Below are 5,712 nucleotides of genomic sequence, written 5' to 3' on the forward strand. Positions count from 1 at the left end.
TCCGCGTTTGAATGTTAAAAAGACGAGTCGTCTTTTTAAGGATAATGCCATACACAGAAAAGAAATCTATAGCAATAGAAAGTGAAATTCCTAATTCTGAAGACTACATATATATCCAAGTCTCAAATCAACCCCTCAAAATGGCACATCTGTCCCTTTAAGAGTGAAGAGGTTCCTAAAACTACTATGTAAAGCACTGGCCAAGGTCACAAATAAAGAGATCTGCTAGATATAAACTAGGCTGGATTTATTTTAACAGAGTTAACGTAGTGAAAGTAGGCGGTAATTTTTGGGCCATTTGATATGGGTAGTTCAACTTCAGCTTTACAACAAATAATCTGAAGAAATTGGATGATTGTATCCTTTTAAAGGGACAGATTTGCCATTTTCAGGGATTGATTTGGGTCTTGAATATCTTTAAATAGCCTTCAGAGGTGCTAAAAATGTACAAAAATACGCATAATTCCTTTAAAAATAACTAGGAATTGCTCTTTCTATTTGTCTATTTCTAATGAGGATAATTCTGGACATACAAGGATTTGAAGGCTCAAATTTCGACGGTGAGCTGTGAACACTATTACTGATTAGATTAAGTTTAAAATTCTCATTTGTTAGACTAAGATATGATTAGTCAAACAGATAGCGATCCTGTCCCTTTAAATCAATTATCACAGGACATATTGGTGTATAATTTCTATAATGATAATATTGGTTTTATGAAAACTGTAAAGTGTTAGTTGAAGAAGAGTTATATCCGCCATTATTAATCCTTATTGTCAGCAAGTAGAAAATTACTTGTTGCTAAGGAGGGCTTATTACCTCCATCGTACAAAACATTGCAGTATTAAATACTTTCATTAGCTCTATGATTGGCTTTCCTTTTGCAAGTAACGGAAATTGCATGAAATGATGTTTTTATAAAGCTTCTGGAAAATTCTTGTTGAATACAGCTTGTATAGACCTTAGTCACATGTCGGCCATATTGAATTCAGAACAAGGCTCATAACTCAAACAATAAAAAGGTAACGTTGTATCAATGCATAAGTTCTCCACCTTGACGGCAGTATCGCCTCATTCTCTACTCCTGGTAACTCAAAACTAATCATATTTTACATCATTAATATCAGAATTGATTAAGATATTTTATGATACTTTCAGATGAATCTTACCTTAGCACATTTTCAAGAAAGGGCAGTTTTAAGCTCATTTTCTTTCTGTTGATCAAGTGTTTAATGACGTTGAATTGGCTATTTATTCATATGACGTCGCTATCTTATCAATGGATGAGGTAATTTGTGTTATGAACCTAGCTTTCAGTGTCTCAAAAAAGAGGATGAATAAGGTCTATAGCCCAGAGTTCTTCATCAGAAGAATGCATGCTATTCTTATCTCAAGAATGAAAGAGTTCTAATATACATGCATGGACTCAGACCAGTAGCCTAATTCATTTGCCATCTGTTTCCATGTTAAATCGAAATTCAACCTTCTGTAACTTTTTCCACAAATATTGTTGAAAACTTTTCAATATGTCACATGAAAGCCTGGCTAATACTTAGTTTCTTGACAAAAATTCAATATATCATGACCATGAAAATTCTGAGATAGCCAAACTGAAAGTAGACCACTACATTTTATCAACTTCCACCTGACTGTCACTGCACACAAAACGAATATTTTTAGGTATGCAAAAACCCCAAAAGGGAAAGAGGATTTATAAAATTAGCATGGACTACAATCAATACATTTGCATAAAATAATTCAATGGTCCAATACAGCTTGTATAGCCTAGAGTTCTTCATCAGAATAATGCATGCTATTCTTATCTCTAGAATAAAAGAGTTCTAATGTACATGTAGGCTATGTTACAAAAATGATTGGTTTAAAATCTTGTTAGATTTTCTGAAAAGAAACATTTCCCTCTGGTCATTCTGTATTTTTAATGTACCACACAATACCCTGAGAATTAAATTTGAGTCTGATAAGAAATTTATATTCCAGTCTAATTAAAATATGACCAAACTTTCGTTTCCTTTTTTATTACCTTTTATTTTTAATATAGCCACTTCAATTAGGGTCTAAAGACAGCCTTCTTGAACATTCGTCAGTTTTATGACACTGCCAGTAAATCAAATTCCTGCCCTCTCCTACTAATGTCTTGGAATACACCTTTTGTTTGCGTCACAAAAACAAAATTTTGGTCTTATTTTACTTAGATGCCTACAGACCACGTTGATCTCAAAGAGGCACTAAGAATTTTGCAAATTCATTCATTTATTCCCCCCTCACTCATTCATTCATTTAGTTACACTAATAAATGTATCTTGTTCAATGTTTTTCTCCAGTAACTGTAAAGATAAATGTGTCAGTTTTGGTTAGATCTGCCATAATGACAGTCAAATGACAATCTAGTTACAAACACTTTTAAATTTAAAAAGTTAAATTGTACGAAATTAAATTCCATTGGTCAAGTATCGATTTAGATTAAAGATCTGGCAATAAAGGTGCAGGGACACAAATGGTCTTGGTCGATGACTTTTGTCACTGACTTGAATCTTGAGTAAAATCTTGCATGTCCCGTGCTTTCTCGACAACATTATTGTGTTGCCGATTTATTATCAAACAAGATTAATAATTGTCTTCAACTGTTTTATCGTCTTCAAGACAGACTTTCATCATCCAATCAGATTCATTTTCCTTTCAATTGCATGCTTCCACATGATTATCGACATGGTGGAAAACGACCAACTGGAGATTTTTGTCTCGATTTGTGCCGCTCTTGACAAGACTACAATTTTTTCAATCAGACGTTTCTGGTTTCTGCAATTCCACTATAACTAAGTTTTTGATGACTCACTAATTATAAATGAATATTAATGAAGGTAATATGATTTGCGTCATAGCCAATCAGAACTCGTTTCTTGAACTTGTGGTTACCTCATCATTCGGGAACCGTGTGCAGAAACTTTTATTCTGCAGCCGCCATCTTGCAATGTGCTTTTTGTTATACTTTTCTTTTAGTATTTGTTAAGCCCAACTGGAATATGAGTTAAGGGCTAGTGTTATTATTTAGATATATGTAGACTCATATTTCAATACTTTTAATCTTTAATAAAAGATCTTCACACCAACCATTTCTTCTCATTGTGTTAAGGGAGTTAGAGGGGACGCAAAATATGCTTTATCACATAAGACCCTTAGTGATATGGATGTTATCAAACACTTGGTTTTTGTGGCATTGCGGGAACCACAGACATCTGATTGAAAATTGGAATGGTGCAAATTGGTGCTATTGTTGTTGAGGGGGGTGATGGGGGTTAAATCATCAAACCAAAGGTTCAAATTAATAGATTTAACAATCAACAAAAACCCTGAAAGTACAAATAAACATAATTACAAACAGGTCATAAAATAAAGGTAAAACTTCATCACAATAGAATATATATTATATAGGCAACCATATGTTATAACTACCGAACTGTATGAAATATACAGAAGAATATAAATACCTATGCTTAACACACTAATACATACTAACTGAAATACTTAGCTATGCACAATACAATATGTATATATATATATAACAATGCTTACCTAAAAAGAGGTTTAAAAGTTAACCACAGTTAAGGTGTAGCACCTTACCACCAAGGGTTATATAAAGGGAATCTGTAATAAAATAATGTAGGTTATGAATGTAATGAATGTAATGGATTAAATATAAGAGTTAATTAAATGTAATATTTGACTGCAGAAATGTATGTGCTTAACTTAACCAAATTACAATATGGCCGACACCTTAGTTACCAACACGAACAAAGATATAAAGTACAAACTTTTACATATCTATACTGAAAGTTATCGTAGGTTCCAAATCCAAGGTACACACTGGAAAAGTGTATTATGCAAACACTAAATGAAAACTATAAAACTAATGGAAGAAACTTCAATTACACCATATTACACAAAATACAATACTGAATGACAGAACAAGCCATCCTACATATTCAAACTATAAAGACAGAATGACCACAAAGACATAAGGAAAATACAACTCAGGGAGTCATTACAGCTCAGATGAACAAATGTAAACACCAAGATGAATAAAGATCAGAAACAGAGAAAAGATATAGAAAGGTAGAAAAGGCAGTGAAGTGTAACTGTTAGTTTAATACTGTGAACTGAAAACAACTAATTACAATTAAAACCAGTTTAATTACACCCTTCAACATTATCAGTGTTGCTGATACACATACAAAATTTAGAAAACCTCTTTACAATCCCTTTAAATATTTTACAATCCCTTTGAATATGCCATAATGGCAATCTAGGTTAAAGCCCATGGACATTTCTTAGAGATAAAATATACACTTAGTCATATTGGATTTTTATTCATCTAACTTTTCAATTGTGCTGAAGTTTACTTTTACTTTTACTTTTAGTTTACTTAAGATTACTATTACTATATATGGGGTTGCAGAAGGCAAATCAAATACACCATACTAAAATTTAGTTAAAAATACTGTGTTTATTTTTAGCAAAATGTGACATATCATTGAGAGATACTTACAATTGAAAAAATGGATATGGAGTATTAATACATTATTTTGGTATTTTTTTTAACAATAGGTTTACATTTGTATGTGGATATTTTGAAATTTGTGTGCATAATAGGTTTAAGAAGATGTATTCTGCTTTCTATGTGTATTTTGGTGATAATTAGGCCTGAAAAGACAGTCTATTGAATATTTCATGATTTTTGAACAAGTTTTTTTATAAATAGTAAAGCAAGGTGACAGATGTATGGATTTTCTCAGCATTGATTTGGATAGCATTCGATAATAACATTTGCAATTGTTTTTTCATTTTTTTATTAAAGGAACACTACCTCTTACAATGGACATAAAATTCTCAAACATGGTCATTAAATGTATATATTCATCAGTTAGACTTACCTAGTACCATGACTAAAGAATAGAATCTCTATATAAGACGATATATCTATTAAACTAAGCATGTTTCAAAATTACTTAGTTTAATGAATTATTACTTAGTTTTATAGATTTATTAGATTATAGAGAGATTCTGTTGTATAGTTATGACACCAGGTAAGTCCACTGATGAACAAAGACTCATTTTGACCAAGTTTTAAAATTTCAATTTTAAGCTCATCCTAAGAGGTAGTGTATCTTTAAAAAAAATTCAATTAGCTTATGTATCATTTTAGACGCGAACTGAAGTGTACAGTATTGATACAAATCAGTAATATATGCGAGAATAAATAGTGAACACATCTTTACAGTAAATATTATAGTTTTAGTGGTAACAGCTGGTATCAAATTTAATATATACAGTACAGTTAATACCGTCTGTCGGTATCTCTATAAATTACTTATTCGTTTAAGTACTTCACTGCAAAACTATGAAATCGCTTGGAATAAAAGAAATATGTTTTAACTAATGTAATTTTGAAGTGGATTGTGGTCTTTTAAAAAGACAAGATGGCTGCCTTGATGGAAGCTGAAAGAGAACCTTTGATGTTGTCAGAAGAGGAAGTAGAATTAAAGGTAGGAATAGTTCGAGATGTAGGATCTCTTTTATTGAAGAGCTCTGGTTTCCTAACCTTTTGAACGTATGCGTCCCTTTTGGGTGCCTGTCATACTTGGGTGCCACTGTGGCTCAGTGAGTTAGATGCTTGCTCGTTAACCTGTAGGTCCA

This window comes from Lottia gigantea (genome assembly GCF_000327385.1).
Source record: "Lottia gigantea unplaced genomic scaffold LOTGIsca_228, whole genome shotgun sequence".
NCBI classification, from domain to species: domain Eukaryota; kingdom Metazoa; phylum Mollusca; class Gastropoda; family Lottiidae; genus Lottia; species Lottia gigantea.